The sequence below is a fragment of the Maylandia zebra genome, linkage group LG16, assembly GCF_041146795.1.
Source record: "Maylandia zebra isolate NMK-2024a linkage group LG16, Mzebra_GT3a, whole genome shotgun sequence".
Classification (NCBI taxonomy): domain Eukaryota; kingdom Metazoa; phylum Chordata; class Actinopteri; order Cichliformes; family Cichlidae; genus Maylandia; species Maylandia zebra.
In genome coordinates, this window is record NC_135182.1 from 6,997,360 (window position 1) to 7,015,014 (window position 17,655).

The following is a 17,655-nucleotide window of genomic DNA, read 5'->3' on the forward strand; positions in this document are numbered from 1 at the left end:
GCATAATGCATTACCCTGCCCTTTATCTTAATCTTCCCTTAATTCCAAATCAAAGCCTAAGACAGAGCCCAAAGCCTCAAATAGCCGTGACAAGCGGCAGGTTTGTCACGATGTGAAGATCAACAAAATGATCCTTTATCTTTAATGTCCTCATAAGCGGAACATTGGTCTTGATTCTCACAATAACTGTTGGCACATACAAACAGCAGGTCAGCAAGCCAACCAGAATCAGAGTGGCAGCAAAGAATAACAGTACTTCTGGTGCATTAAATCCCACTGCAACATCTGGGTGAGGCCAGCCTGTGTCTGCTTTGTGTATGTGTGTGTTGGGGGTTATTGCAGGGTAATGGTCACTGGGTCACCTCCTCCAGGATTATTCTGCTTTCTGAAGGATCAGTGGTAGACAAAAACACAAAGAAAGAGAGAGAGGACATATAACAAAAACAGATGCAAGAAAACATGGAAAAGTAGTACCATGTTTTTCCAGCAATTCTTTCTCAATATCTGACCAGCTACAGCTACAGAGTCCAAAAAGGCCCAGATGGTCAAGTTCAGGAGGCCGACCATGCGAATGGCAACGGGGCAGGTCCGGATGCCGGCCACGCAGTAGGCAGTGGCGTGGAAACAGTTCTGGGGGCCGACCGTGCGGACGGCAACGGCGGCGTGGAAACAGTTCTGGGGCCGACCGTGCGGACGGCAACGGCGGCGTGGAAACAGTTCTGAGGGCCGACCGTGCGGACGGCAACGGCGGCGTGGAAACGGTTCTGGGGGCCGACCGTGCGGACGGCAACGGCGGCGTGGAAACAAGTCCGGAGGCCGGCCACGCGGAAGGCAGTGGCGGCGTTCAGAAGGGCGTCCACGGTGGCGGAGAAGCCCAACAAGCGGCCTGGCAGATGACCGACGATGTGGAGGTGGTAGTAGGGGACCTGAAGGCTGCGTGGCCCCTGCAGCCCCAGGCGAGGCGCAAGCTGAGGCTGGACCAGACGAGGCGCAAGCTGAGGCTGGACCAGGCGAGGCTGATGAGGATGCGGAGGCTGGACCAGGCGAGGCTGAAGCAGAAGCAGAGGCCGGACCAGGCGAGGCTGAAGCAGAAGCAGAGGCCGGACCAGGCGAGGCTGAAGCAGAAGCGGAGGCCGGACCAGGCAAAGCAGCTGATGAGGATGCTGAAGCTGGACCAGGCAAAGCAGCTGATGAGGAAGCTGAAGAGGAGGCCACTGCAGGTGATGCGGAGGCTGGACCAGGCGAGGATGAAGACACGGAGGCTGGACCAGGCGAGGATGAAGCAGTGGCTGGACCAGGTGAAGCGGATGAAGCCGAAGCATGCGCTGGACCAGGCGACGCTGAGGATGCTGAATCCGGACCAGGCGACGGCGTGGAGGATGCAGCAGAGGCCGGGCCAGGCAACGGCGTGGAGGATGCAGACGGAGGCGCTGCAGCAGGTGGCGGCATGGATGAAACTGCTGCTGCAAGCGTGGATGAGGCTGCTGGTGGAGCAGCTGGTGGCTGGATGGGCTCCTCGGGCCCCCCAGCTGACGAGAAAGGAGGCTGGACGGGCTCCTCGGGCCCCCCAGCTGACGAGGCAGATGGCTGGACGGGCTCCTCGGGTCCCCCAGCAAAAACAGTCTCAGAACCAGTGGGCACTGGAGCCCCTGGCACACACAGAACAGAACCAGCAGGTGCGGAGACCTCTGGCAGGAACGCAACAGGACCAGCAGGCACACGGGCCTCTGGCAGGGACAGAACAGGACCAGCAGGCACACGGGCCTCTGGCAAACACATAGCGGCCTGCAGCTGCGCAGAGCATTGACCCTGCTCAGACAGCGACAGCTCTGTGCAGTCCTCAGCTGGCTTCTTAAACTCCAGGGGTCCAGAGTCTGATGGGGGCTGAAACCCAGCCTCTGGGGAGGCCCTGGAGTGCATCTCAGTCTCAGAACTGGCCAGCCTTTGAGGAATGTTGACATTGTTCTTGGGTTTGTCTCTCTGCTTAGAGTACGGAGTTGTTGAACTGTCCGTTATGGGTTGGACTGACATGGCTTGCTGTACAGGAGGAGTAGGTGAAGGTGATGGCTGAACAGGTGGTGGAGCAACTGACACAGGATGCAGGGTTGGTGACTGCTGAACAGGAGGCTGAACTGAGGATAAAGCTAATGATTCTTCTGCTAACTGGGCTACTGACTGGGCCATGGATTGTAACAGGGTTTGTAATAAGTCTGGCTGTGACTGTAATTGAGCTATGGATTGTGAGGCTGAATGTGGCGGAGGTGGCGACTGGGCTTCCGGCCGGGCGGCTAACTGAGCTTCCGGCCGGGCGGCTAACTGAGCTACCTGCTGGGCAGCTGGCTCAACAAACACAGCCCCGGAATAAACAGTCATTCGAGCTGGCGAAACAGATGGAGTGTCTTTTCCACTCACCACAGCTGGCAGTTCCGAAGTCCTACTCTCCGGCTGTGGGGCGACACGCCGACGGCGCGATCGTCACTTCCTCCCGGGCGAAACCTCCGGCGGGCCGGGCAAAACCTCCGGCGGGCCGGGCAAAACCTCCGGCGGGCCGGGAAAAACCTCCGGCGGGCCGGGCAAAACCTCCGGCGGGCCGGGCAAAATCTTCACCGCCAGGCCGGGCAAAATCTTCACCGCCAGGCCGGGCAAAATCTTCACCGCCAGGCTGGGTTGGGAAGCGGTAGCGGCTGGAGGGCGAAGGTGCAGCTCATGAAGGAGGAAGTCCCGTGCCAGCGGGTGAAGCGAGTCTAGCAGCCAGGAGTGTGCAGAGAGTAGCTGCTGTAGCCTGGCTTCTACAGCGCGGTGGAACTCTTCTTCCTCCTGCTCGAGCCACAGGTTTACCAACCTTGCGACCGTGTCGGTTACCTCCTCCCGAAACTCCTGGGTAGGTGCGAATGCTGCTGGGTCCATGTTGGCCGGTTCGTACTGTCACGGCTGCCGAGGCGAGCCGTGTGGATTTAGAAGGAGGACCCAAGATGCAGGCAGTGGATGAGATACCGGTGGTTTTATTTACAGAGGTGTAGTGGCAAACAAACAGTGGGGCATAACAAACAACTAAAGACACCTAAACTGGGAGAACTAAAATAACAGACCTGGGAGCATATGACAACGGATGATGAATAGCAGAGAGACGCAGACGAGGAACAGGACACCGTGGAACACAGGGTAACAGACTGACACAGAGTTACACAGACTGACACGGAGGAACACAGACGAACCGGCAACAGGCAGGAGAACACACAGGGCTTAAATACACACACCAGTAATCAGGGGATGAGAGACAGGAGGGCAACACAGCTGGGAGGAATCTGGGCTGACGGGACAGGGGAAACGTAAACTGATCACACTCACATACGACGCGGACCTTCACAATAAAACAGGAAACTCAGATACATGGAACCAGACAAGACATTGAACTAAACAGACAGATTCACAAACAGATGGGGAGACACCATAGACAGACAGATACAGACGCAGACTCAGAGGCAGATCGAAAATAACACAGAACTTAAACAATCATCTAGAAAATGATAAACTAAAAGCGCTGGGTCACCGACCCAGGACCATGACACTTACTCCATTGTTTAGTAGCTAACTTATGTGTTTTCTTGCTTTTGATGGTTTTGAAAACTCTGTTTTCAGATGTTTATAGAAAGGGAATGCTACACAGTAGTGAATATGGCCCTGTCCCAAATTCCTTGAGACTTGTTGCTGCCATCAAATTCAAAATGAGCTAATATTTTTCATGAAATTTTGGTTAGCACTGTTGCCTCACAGCTAGAATTTCCTGACTTCAATTCCAACATCAGGCCGGGGTCATTCTGTGTGGAGTTTGCATGTTCTTCCCGTGTTTATGAGGGTCCTCTCCGGGTATTCCGGCTTCCTTCCACAGTCCCAAGACATGCAGTTAGTGGGGTTAGGTTAATTGGAAACTCAAAATTAGGTGTGGGTGTGAATGGTTGTCTGTGTCTATTTGTTAGCACTGCATCTTGCCTTAAGACAGCTGGGATAGCCCCACCCCAATAAAAATATAGGGTTAATTTGGGGGGGGGGGGGGGGGGGGGGTCTAATAAGCCTGTATCTTATTTTGAATAAAATATGGGGTTATTAGACTTACAAATCATTGCATTCTGTTTTATTTACATTGCCTTATAATTATTTTCATTTTGCATGAATGCTTGTGAATCTCCACAATATTTTTATAGTGGACAAAGATATTACTTTTGTTATTTCCTGAAAATGTATTGCTTATGTATTTTTAAAATAGTCATTATTAGCTAGAAACATTCAAGACGGATGGTCCAGATGGGCCTGGGCCCCCTTGCCCAGGTGGGTTCCAGGGTATGGGGGTGTCTACTGGGTCAGCCGGGGAGCTGGCCCCAGGGAGGGGCCTCCCTTCCTTCCCTCCCCATCTCCAGCTGCTTCCCTCTTCCCGCTCCACCACAATCACCCACACATGCAGGGCCTTGGGGTAAAGGTGTGTGGAGATGAGGGAAATATTTTACTGCTACTATTCATAACCATCATCATTTCATCAAAGCATTTATTGAAGCTGTTGGCATTATGTTAAAACTTGTATTACAGGTGTTATCATAATCACATATTAACATTTTCATTACAGGTGCAGTTATAATCATTTTATACACACATTGCAGGATTGTGCTTCTAGAGAGTTGATGTTCGGTCTATTAAAGTTCTTAAGCTTCGCGTGGCGTGACTGTCCAGGCGATCAATGGTGTAAGTGACTTGGAGCAATAGAAGGTTCAAAGCATGCACGCTTACAAGCACACATGAAAGTATTGATTCCAGGCCAAAGGCCTGAGATACATTTTGCTTCTAACTGCCTTTTAGCTTGCCTAGTAACAGGTGACAGAAGACAAGTCAAGAAAAGGACAAGCCCTCAGGGACCATTTAGGCTTGCAACTTATTGCCTTGTATGGAAGGTGTGATAGAAAAAGGAACTTCTTTGTCTAATTTTATGGGTTTAAGATTGACCATTTACTATAACTGATGCATATTATGTTCATTTGTGATGCATGAAGGGGCGTAACCCTGATGAATGAAACCATTGTGAATAGACCTTTTCGGGGAAGATCGATGCTGGTGTGGCAGTATACATCTTCCCACGCGTGTACTCAATAAATCATTGTTTGACTGAACTTTTCTGGGCCTCTGTTGGTTTGTTCCATTGCTCAACATTTTCGAACCCACAACAGGTATGTCACCAGGGTGCAGGGGAGGCATCCCCCCCTCTGTCCCCTTCTGGCTGCCTGTGCCTCAATTTTATCCCACAACTTAGACATTCACATTACTCACACTCTCATTACACATACATATAGGACCTTGGGGGTGGGCATCCAGAAGACCATCAGGATGTACAACCTCACCCCTGGCGTCGTTGCCCACCTTTCAATTTTTAAATACACGTATATATTGAGGGCTATCAGGAGGGGCTATGCGCTTACCTGCTGCTCTCTGGCAGGTAGCTCCATGCCCTCCTGGGTTTTAAATGCACCTTAGAACACACATGCATCAACACTACATATGAGCAGGTAGGCGGAGGGAGGTTTGGAGTCTTCTCACATCCCCGTTCTCTGTTGCCTGTTGGGACGGGGAGGCTGGGAGGAGTTGACCGTTTGATTGGGGTCTGGAATGTGGGGCCTCCCTGCTGCTGCGGAGTCGGGGCGGTCTGCTTCTCTCCACCCCAGGGAAGAGGGTAACACTACCTGGGTCTGGGTGCAGTTTCCCCCTCTAGGGACAAGGGTACGTAGACCCAGGGCTTAGAGTACGCTTGGGGAGTGTGATTGTGTGTACAGTGTCTATTTATGTCTGTCTCCACGTTGGGTGAGTGCTGAGTAATCGCATATGAGAGCATGAGGGTGGGAATGGATGTTTGTATCTGTGTGTGCCTGTATGTCTGTGTCTTTATGTCAGGTTGGGTATCAGACGCCAGCTCTCTAGGGACATCTCAGGCCCTCCACGGTATGGAGGCCTATCTCCCCCCACCACTCCCCCTGCCAGTGGCAGACGCCCTCAGACATCGATGAATTGGTGGTTCTTTGTGTCCAGGAATGGGCGTCCAGGTACGCACGGGCTCACTCCTGGCTTGACAGGGCCTGAAGCCTGGGGCTCGCTCGGGCCCCTTCGGGGGGTGGGGTGCCCTCAGCCTCTGGGCCTGGGGCTCGGTCACTCTGGCACAGCTGGCTGCCGGCGGAGCTCACGGGCCTCAAAGCACACTGTGTGCGCTGTCGATCCCACGTGCTGCACAATAATATTCATTATTTAGTATTTACTGTTATATTCACATAGATTATCACGATGATGTTGTTTATTATATTGCTCTTTTTTTTGTTGCTTGTTTTCTCTTTTTTCTTTCTCAACAGGCGATCCAGGTGATTGATATATGTATTTTTTGTCTGTTTGTTTTGTTGTTTTTTGTTTTTTGCCCTTTATCACCGTTCCTCTTCCCTGCTGTTTTTCTTTCCCTACCTCTCTTTCTTTCTCCCTTTTATAAAATAATAATAAAAAAAGAAACATTCAAGACAATAAAAGTAGACAAAATAAATGAAAAAGGGAAAAGAAAATCAAAACCTTCTGCACTATAAAAGACCCACAAACACATTTTCTAAACACTAAAACCAAATTGTTTATTCTGCTAACAGTTTGGTTTCTGCCTTAAGATTTTCAGCTCTTCAGGTTTCATAGAGGTACAAACTCTTTGTAATTAACTTTAATCAATGAAATCAAAATGACCAAACAATAAAGGACAACAAGGAAAAAAGTTAAAGTGGGCATGTTTTGCAAAATAAAATTTAAATTTAAAAGCAATTGTTCACAAATTATGAAAATATATATGATATGTAAGGTACATTATGGCATAAAGATTAAATGTGACCTATATTAAGATAACTCAATGATAAAGGGTGGTACACGCAGGGTATGGCTTTGTTTTTTTGCATAAGTTTTCTGAAATCACACACATTTACTCTGAACCTCTTTTTTTCATGTAATTTAAGTCAAGTCAGAATCTTAAACTAAGCTATATACAATGGACTTACAAAGGCTGTTACCAGTGTCATGTAATACTAAACAGTGGTCTATTTACAATTTAAGAAAAATGTTTTAATAAAGCCTCCATAGCTTCCACTTATCACAAGTAACTGATAATGATTAAAAGAAAAAGTCAACATCTTTTGATATGAAGTGTAACAAGAATTCTGTTACGGATCTTTGATAGTTTGAATCCATAAAGTAAAGGATTCATAACTGGAGGAATAAAGAGAACAGCTATAGCGACAAAGTTTTGAAAACTTTGAGGTACATCATTTGATGCAAATCGCATGTGCATCAAATCAGAAATCACAATTACAAAAAAAGTAACCAAAGAGATCAAATGGGGCACACATGTCTGCATAAACTTTGCCTTGTCCTTTTTTGATTGCACACATGATTTAACAAGATAGATGTAAGTCCAAACAATAAAAATCCAGTGAAATATGTAAATTGAAAGCGTAGCATATGCAAAGGCACTATTGACAAGAGTGTCCATGCCAGGGCAGGCAACTTTAACAATCAGCCAATTAACACAGAAGAGTCTCTGAATGTCTGTACCACAGAATATCAGCCTGTCTGTCAGCATAATGTTAATGGAGAAAATGCAGAAAGGTGTTAACCAAGAGAAGCATACTAGTTTGGAGAGCTTCTTTTTTGTCATAACAGAGTGGTATTGAAGTGGTTGGCATATGGCCAAATACCTGTCATAAGCCATGACTGCAAGAATAGATGTGTCACTGCAAACAAAAGAGTACATTACAAATGCCTGACAAAGACATTCACTATAAGAGATGACCTGTGAAGATGAAAGGAGGTCAATGAGGAACTTGGGGTAGAAACCTGTGCTTCCATAAAGCCCATTAATGCAACACACACATACTAAAATATACATAGGTTCATGTAAGCTTTCATCTAAGACAATAATCATGATGACTGTGACATTAAGAAATACAATTGCAAAGTAACACACTAGAGTGGCAGAAAAGAAAGCAGCTCTGTAATTAGCTGTCTCATTGAATGCTAACAGATTAAAAATTCTCACTGTAGAAACATTATCCATAATGTCAATTAAAAACTCTGCTTCTTAACTTGCCACAACGTAATACTATTCCGAGCTACCACCTAAAAAGTTAAAGTGGATCATTTGTCGTGTGTTGCGGCTGCATTCCTGAAACTATGTCTCCTTTCAGAACCACATATTAATATCCTAGCTGACACACTGGGGATTCTGATCATAGGCTTGTTTGTAGACTGCAGATTGCTAAGGGAGAGGCCAGCCACACTTCAGAGAAAGCTCATTCCCACTGCTAATATCCACAATCATGTTCTTTTGGTCATTTTCCCAAAATTTGTGACCATAGGTGAGGGTAGGGATGTAGATCAACTGGTAAATCGAGAGCTTCGCTTTTACGCTTAGCTTTCTCTTCACCACGACGGACCAGCAGAGCATTACTGCAACCAAAGCACCAAATCATCTGTCAATCTCCCGATCCCTTCGACTCTCTCTTGTGAACAAGACCCCGAGATACTTAAACTCCTCCACTTGGGGCAGCAACTTGGCACTGACCCAGACTGGGCTTTCCAACCTTTTCTGGCTGAGGACCATGGCCTTAGACTTGGACATGCTAATTCTCATTCCCACTACTTCACACTTGGTTGCAAATCGCTCCAGTGGAAGCTGAAGGCCACCACCTAGAGCCAGCAGAACCACATCATATGTAAATAGAAGTGACAAGGTTCTGAGACCACCCAAGCGGAAGCCTTTCACCACTTGGTTACGCCTAGAAATTACACCCATAAAAATTATGAACAGTATCTGTTAATTCCTCCTGTAGAGTGATGGGCCTACAGGACGAATTAATATTTTATTATTTATTATATTAGGATTCTTCCATGGTGTCGTTTCCGTTTTCTTCTTTTTGAGATTATGGTTTATACATTATTCTAAAATGTAGTTCATCTCCCTGGTTTTGGTTCTTGTTTTGTTTAGTATTTGTCGCGGTCCTGGGACGTTCATCCAGTTTCCTGGCTTTATTCATATCCTTGTGTTTAGTTTTAGTCATGGTAGTGTGCTGTGCCTCCACTGTGTCCCTGTTGCTTATGTAGTCTCTCTCTTGTGCATGTTAAGTTCTGTTTCTGTGTTAATTGATCTGTTTCCCTGTCGTGTCTCTCGCTCCCCCCTGTTCTTTGTATTTAGTCATTCCACATCTTAGAGTGTGTCTCTTGGTTCCTGTTTTATTTTCGTAGTCCTTTGTCCTGTGTTCATTGTATTTAGTTTAACTTCTTCCCTATGTTTTCTGGTCTGATTAGTCCCAACTGTGTTCCTGCCTGTCTCCCATCCCTTTGTTATCCTGCATGTGTATTTAAGTCTTCGGTCTCCCTCTGTTCATTGTTGCATTCTCCCTGTTAGCTGTATTTTCTGCCGAGGGCATCCCACCCCCCGAAGGGGCCCGAACAAGCCCCAGGCTCCAGGCCCTGACAAGCAGCCACCAGGAGTGAGCCAGTGCGTACCTGGACCCCCATCCCCAGACACAAAGAACCACCAATGCACCGATGACTGAGGGTGTCTGCCACTGGCAGGGGGAGTGGTGGAGGGAGATAGGCCTCCATACCATGGAGGGCCTGAGATGTCCCTAGAGAGCTGGCGTCTGATACCCAACCTGACATTTAGACACAGACAAACAGGCACACACAGATACAACCATCCATTCCTACCCTCATGCTCTCATATGCAATTACTCAGCACTCACCCAACGTGGAGACAGACATAAACAGACACTGTACACACAATCACACTCCCCAAGCGTACTTTATACCCCAGGTCTAGGTACCCTTGCCCCTAGAGGGGGAAACTGCACCCAGACTCAGGTGGTGTTACCCTCTTCCCTGGGGTGGAGAGAAGCAGACCTCCCCGACTCCGCAGCAGCAGGGAAGCCCCAAAGTCCAGACTCAATCGGACAGCAAACTCCCCCCCCCCCCCCCCCCCCCCACCAGGTAACAGAGAACGGGAGTGTGTGAAGACTCTGTGTTTTCTTCTGTTAGTTGTGTGTTCTCCCGGCATGTCATGTCATGCCATGTCATGTTATGTCATGTTATGTCACGTCCAGTTGTTAGTTCTAGTATCTTTTGTTAGTGTCCTTAGTGTTCACCTCTTTTTGTTTTAGTTTGTTTTTTCAACAATAAAGCTGTCGCTTTCAGTTACGTTTTTGTGTCCGAGACTTGCGTTTGGGTCCAACCCCTGCCTGTCACACAGCTCACCATAATACATGGCTGTTTTAAGGGAGTCCAGCAAAATAATAATTTTACTATACAGTATAAACCACATGTGTTTATTTACGATAAAACTACAGTGAAATTACTGCAATTTCCTGAGAATACTGGATCCTGATTCACATTTTAAAATCTCTTTGGGCATACATGAAGTGGTCAAGACTCGTTCAGACTTTTTTGACTATCATAATGATGTGACAAAACTCACATCTTCTCCCCTGATACTTTCTGGTTAAGTTAACATAATATTTTTCAGTTTTACTGATCTTTAGTATGAGGTTACCCTACCAGCACCAGCCCTCTAGAAAGGAACTGCAAGGTTCATGAGACTGAAAGTCATAAAAAACATGAAACGCTGAATGTAATTTATACACAACCTGTAAGAAGAATGATTTATTAATTCTGAAAGAGATGTTGGCTGTAGACCTGTGGAAAGTCTACATTTAAAATATAAGATTCACTCTCTTCTGAAAATCAGAAACATTTACTTGACTCCTTAAACTTTTGGTGCATTTGCATCATTACTTGTTTTATGAAAGAGAAAACTACTATTATAAACAGTACGTTTATTGTTGTTGTTGAAGAGCTTGTATTTGTGAGAGTTAATACCAAGCTGCATTTTAATTGCTCTCTAGAGGCAAAAGACATAATGACCTGTTGACCACCACAAATTCTCTGTTATAAAAACCCAAAGGTGTACTGAATGGTTATTATAAAATAACACATTAGATCAATACCACTGGATCCCTGTAATTACAGAGGTAAATGGGAGAACATCCCATGAGCTCACTGTTGCCACTGGGTCATAATTAGAGGTTTAGAGACTGGCTGTAGTCAGGCCACTCCTCTGAGGCCTGGCCTGTTGTTTTCCACAGTGCAAGTGAGATAGATGCAAAGGCACAGTATAGGTCATTAATGACTCATTAAGGTATGCTTACATCACCAGGGGGCAGCTTTGTGTAGCCAAATGTTAAAGTCATGAAGTCGCCTTAAGGGGGCATGTTGATATTATGAAGTAAATAATATTATTATGAGTAAGTAAGTATTATAAGTAAATTGCATCATACAGTTTGAAGTAACTTTTTTCATTCTCCTAAGGCGAGTGCGCATGTACACACACGCACACACACACACACACACACACACACACACACACACACACACACACACACACACACACACACACAAGAATGAATGAAAATATGAATATTTTGATTTCTTAAATGTCACAGTTGTACAGTAATAACTCCGATAGTGTTATCAGTTCATCAGTGGCAAACGGGGAAAGGAGAAGAAAGTAGTTGCGAAATATATACATCAAAAGAGTATTGATTATTAATCGCGAAGCTCTGAGAGCTTGGTAATATTCTACTTTGCTATGCATGTGTTTGAGGAGATTTTACAGGCAGAGATCCTTAACATCACTGTATCCACAGAATGGCCTACAGGTAAGACTTAATCACACAAGGAGAAAAATGAAAATGAAAGCCGTTGACACAATGACCTACTCGTGGATCGTGGAATACATAGAATGCTAAGAGCCTTCAATTCAGTGGGGATGTGGCAAACAACACTAAAGGCCAACTTCAAGCTAGAGCAAGTTCTGAATAGTCAGTTGAATGGGAAGAACAACATCTGGCCAATCAACACCTGCACCCTGCCGGCAGTGTTGGGGAGTAATGGAATACATGTACCGGCGTTACGTATTTAAGATACAAAATATGAGTAACTGTATTCCATTACAGTTACCGTTTAAAAAGGTGGTATTCAGAATACAGTTACCTTATTGAAATAAATGGATTACACGGCGGTCTTTCCCTGTTTCATATATTAGGCTATGCCCTCTCTATTTTTGGTAATTCCACGCCAGTGGAAACCCAAAGAAAGCACGCATTAAGAGGCTCTAATGCCTCTGAATCTCGCGCCCCATGTCACCTGTACTTGCGGCCGCCTAATGACTTGAAGAAATATTTTTTAAAATTATTATTCAAAATAATTTAATACGAAGGCAATAGGCAGAGTGTTGCAGACATAGCCCTAAAGAAGGTAGTCTCATGGGCAGTGTAGTCCATGCTGCAGGGAGAATGGACTGCCATACCTGTTATGTTTCTGTGAGCGAGGGAGGGAGAAGAAGGAGAGTCGAAAAGTACGAGTTGTCACCGACCAGAAACGGGAGATGGAGATGTGAATATAATAATAACCACTGCCACCAAAAGGTTTTTGGCTATGACCCCGACATGGAACCCGACATATTAGCCAGAGGTCCCTTTACTACGGTTTGGAGCTGCTGACCTGTTTTATATATGCGCGGAATAGTTTTATATACTAGATTGCTGCAAAAAGTGCAGCCTTACCTAATTTTACTCATTTTATATTGAGATTTGAAAATCTAGTTGGTATTGATATGGCGAGTAACCTTCAGTATTAGTAATAAATCACACAGCAATAGTACATTCGTGTAGTTGTAAAAAGCATGATAATATATTAAGTAATCCAAAGTATTCAGAATACGTTACTCTCGTTGAGTAACGTAACGGAATACGTTACAAAATACATTTTGGGCCATGTATTCTGTAATTTGTAGTGGAATACATTTTTAAAGTAACCTTCTCAACACTGTCTGCTGGTGATCAAATACCCTGCTGGGATAATAAGCTAGCCAAAAAAGGAACTAGAAGCCACTAACATCAAGACAAGAAAGCTCCTTCTCCTGATTTAATGTCCACAACTCACAGCTGCTTATTGAATACCTCAGGGAGCAGAAACCCAAGAAAGAAGAGGAGCAAGGAGAAGGACCATCATTGACGGACAGGCCCCTGCATGTTATGTATCTATTCATCTTCCTGACCAATGCAAGATCCTTCACAAAGAAAATGGAGGAGCTACAATCACAACCTACTATAACAGATTTGTCTATGAGTGTCGTTTACTGATTGTAACTGAATCCTGGATCCTGGCTCCATCCTGGCTCCATCAAAACATCCCAAATGCCTCAATGCCTCTGGTCCTATTCTGCCAGGACCAGAGGAAGAATAACCTGAACCAGAAGCTGCTGCTGGCCTTCTACCACCCCTCAGTAGAGTGCGTGGTCTCCTACTCCCTGGGTGTTTGGTACAAAGGGGCCACTACTGAGAACAGGAAAGCTGTGCAGAGGATAATTACACTGCAAAAACAGTTGTCCCACGTTATAGTGAGGGACAACTGTACACCCTTTAATGGAAACTGTATTCCCTGATAATGTGCAACATAATGTTCCCTGAATTACAGATATACTAGAAAACAATATAATAGAAAAAAAGAATAAGAAACATAAAAAAGACCAAGTACTATACTATGTACAGATGGTTACTTTATACAATAAAATACTCCAAGATTCTCCTTATCTCTTTATATTTTTCTGTGTCCGTAACAGCCTACTGATAAAGGAGGTGCTCTGGGCCTCCACAGTCTCATGCATGGGCTGAGTGTGCACAATGGGCAAAGCTTGGCTTCTCCTTTCACCCACCTCCTCTATGAGATCTATGGGAGTGGTCAGGACAGAGGTGGCGCTCTTTACCAGTATATCAGTCTGTTTCCTGTCCCTCTCTGTGCTACCACCTCCAGGGCAGATAACAAAATAAAAGGTAGCAGAAGCCTTCAAAGTGTCATAAACGGTCCTCAGCAATGTCCTGCATAACCCAAAATACCTCAGCTTGCCCAGCAGATGGAACTTGTTAAGGTGAACACCCAGGAATTTGTATGTGTCGACCACATCAATATCCAAACTATGGATGTTCACTGGTGCGATGGATGGTGGTTGGTTGAGTTTACACCAGATGATGAAGTCGGTGATGATCTTCCTATACTCTAGATCGTTCCCCTCAGACATCCATCAATGACTGTATCATCAGAGAATTTCTGGAGGTGGCAGTTAGGAAGGGAGAAACAAAAACATGACTCTCACAGTGCTTCCAGTACTCTCCAGGTGTGACAGTGATCTGTGCAGGAGGTACATGACTGCATCATTCACCCCAATACTAGGATAGTAAGCGACCAGCAGGGGATCCAGCAGTTTACTCACCAGAGTTGTGAGATGTTTGAGAATTAACCTCTCCAGGTTCTTCAGGGTATACTACACGATTAACATACTATCTCCCTTTAAGAATTTCCACATTTCCATAAGACCTGGATTTGTAAGCAAGCCCATGGTACAGACGCCCATGGTGAATCTTCTATCAGGAGAATATCAATAGTGACACTATTCAGACAGTTCTTTATATAAAACAGGAGAGTGGTTGTGTAGTTCTCTATGTTTTCTTGTGTAAAGAGATCACAGTAATACCCCTTTTCAATCAGTACATACAGTACTCGGATCAGCTCAAGGCAACTCAACTTGACTCAGCTTGTTTAAATTTAAATTGAGTACCACCGAGTGGGGTCATAAAAGCGATGTCGCCAAATGTCCCCTGACATCATATATATGCGACACGAACGCCACAAGAAAAGAAGGAAGTCGAGCTGATGGTATACCTCGACTTCCAAACTGGATCTGCTGGGGATGAGTTGGAATCAAACAAATTCCAACTTATTTGTTTGATTTCTGAGCATTCTGGCACTTATGATGTAAATACTGGGCAGTGGTTGTTTATGGAGAGACTTCTTTAGTCTGTTTGTATTCTGACTCTGTAGCCCTGCTTCTGTTTCCTTGTCTCTAATAATGTTGGTCACTTTCATAAGTTATGTCAGAGTTTGATCCACCATGTTATATAATTTAGAAAATATCTAATTAGCAGTGGCTTTCAATAACCTGGATTTAAAAAACAACAACAACGAAAAAAACAACAACACTGCTTAACACTGTCAGTCATGGACTGATGTCCACAGCACCAGGACCTCAATCTTACTGGTTTAGGATACCCTTCAAGAAGCCTGGAGAACTATTCCTGAAGACTATTTAAAGAAATTCAGTAAAAATTGCTCAAAAGAGTTCAAGCTGTGTTGAACACATATTGACTTTCAAGCTTGTTAGAATTGTATTCAGTATTTTTTTGCCTTCAATTCATCATTCAACATAATCATTCTCCAGCAAGTCATTCACTAACTGGATCTGCTGGGGATCAGCACCTCACTCTTTAACTGGCTACTAAATTTTCTGACAGGAAGACAGGAGACAGTACAGGTCGACAGCAACACCTCATGCACTAGAATGCTGAACACGTGTGTTGAGACCCTTGTTTTCACTCTGGTGACCCATGACTGCACACCATCACACAGCTCCAACCTATTCATCAAATTTGCAAGTGACACAACTAAAACTCACACCTTGCACACCCCACTAACCATGAATGGTGCTGCTGTGGAGAGGGTTAGCGGCACAAAGTTCCTAGGTGTGCACATCTCAAAAGATCTCTCCTAGCCAAAAAACACAGCATCACTGGTTAGTAACGCCCAGCAGCGACTCTACTTTCTCCACAAACTGAGGAGAGCAAGAACTTCAACCCCCATGATCAAAACCTTCTAGAGAAAGAAAGCAGCAGAGAGGATCATGGGGGCTTCGCTGGAGCTCTACCATTGCCCTTTCACTGAATTCCCTGACCCACTTGCACACAAACTCTTGCCCACAAGCACTCAGATTGTGTTGGACACTTTTGTTTATATAAGATTGAGAGGCTGCCGGACACTGGCGCCACCGGGCCCTCTGACCACCACCCGTAGGCAACGGGTGAAGTGTCTTGCCCAAGGACACAACGACCAAGACTGTTCAAGCCAGGGCTCGAACTGGCAACCTTCCGATTACAAGACGAACTCCTAAATCTTGAGCCACAATCGCACGATAATAAGCATTATGAGGCGGAGGGTGGGGGTGGCTTTTGCTGGGTGTTTAATATTTCTGCTAAGTACTCTTTAAAATACCAGATTAGAGCGGATGGTGTAGGTTTAAGTTTATTAGACTGATCAGTATTGCTGAATAAAGAAATATTTTGGGTGCAGTGTATTTTTTAATAGCTTTAGTGTTTTGCTTTTTAAAACTTGAGTATGAACTTTCACAAAATGCAGCAAGATATAAAAAAAAACCTAAAACGTTTTATTGATTATAAAATACACTGCATCGTATTCATATCAGTATCGGCTGATATCCAAAATTATGATATCAGTATTGGACATAAAAAAAAGTGGTATCGTGCCATCTCTGAAACCCGCCACCTCTCACTGAGGGCAACTCCAGACTGAGACAGAGTCCAGCTCCTCTCCAGGAGAATGGTTCCAGAGCCCAAGCCATGCATTGAGGTGAGCTCAACTATATCTGATCAGTATCTCTCAGTCTTATGCACTAATTCAGGCTCCTTCCCCACCAGAGAAGTGACGTTACATATCCCAGTTGCTATTCTTGGAAGCTGGGGATCGCTACGCCAGGGCATTGCAATATTAGTTTCAGAATTTAGTTTTTCAAAATATGTCTTAGTAAGTCTAACAAATCAATTCAGTTAGTTGATCACTGGTAATTGTTATACTATATCAAATTTTTGAGAAAGTTATCAAAGATTTTTGTGGTTTGCAAGTTTTGTTGCTGGACGGAATTTGACTGCACTGAGTCTTTTAGACTCAGATGCAAAGAGCGGCTCTTAGTTTTTTGTAATGTGAAGAACAGGGAAAAGGCTTTGTCCAGAGAGTGAAATTCCCACTGAGCTGTTGACACAATAAAGCCCATGTAAGAAGTTCCAGGTACACCTTCCCTTTCAGTTGTTATCTGTCACTATTGTGGTGTGGTCATGCAACAATAACAGTTTTTCCACTGGAGAAAATCTGTGCAGCAGCATCCCAGACAACAACTTCTATATGTTCTGCCAGGTTCATGTGACCACAGGGCCCACGCCACTGTCTGACAGATAAGTTGCTGTTATGAGTCTTTCACATTGTTCAATGCCACTAGCAGTCAGAAGGGAATAACATGAAATGGAAATCTCAAAGATAACCACGGTTCTTTGTAACTTCAGACATCTGTGACAAAGTTGAGTGGATTGTTGCTTTGCCATTCTTTTGTGGCAAAAGCCCACACTTTTCTGCTAACTTTTTCAAGTGTTCCCCTCTCCACAGTAAAAAATGTAAGAAATATAATTCTCCTAAAATGCATTAATTATTGTTTTCTTTCCACATTGCACTGTGGTTCACAATCTGATATCATATATTATAATCTGATATCATGATTTGTCTCTTTCCACTACAAGACACTTGCTTTATCCAAAACACAGTCATATTCAAAGTAATCCCAAATTGGACTCTGGCGCTTTCTCCCGACTTTTCCTGACATGATTCTGCGCGTGGACGGAGCAGCAACACAGACGACTAGAGTAACGT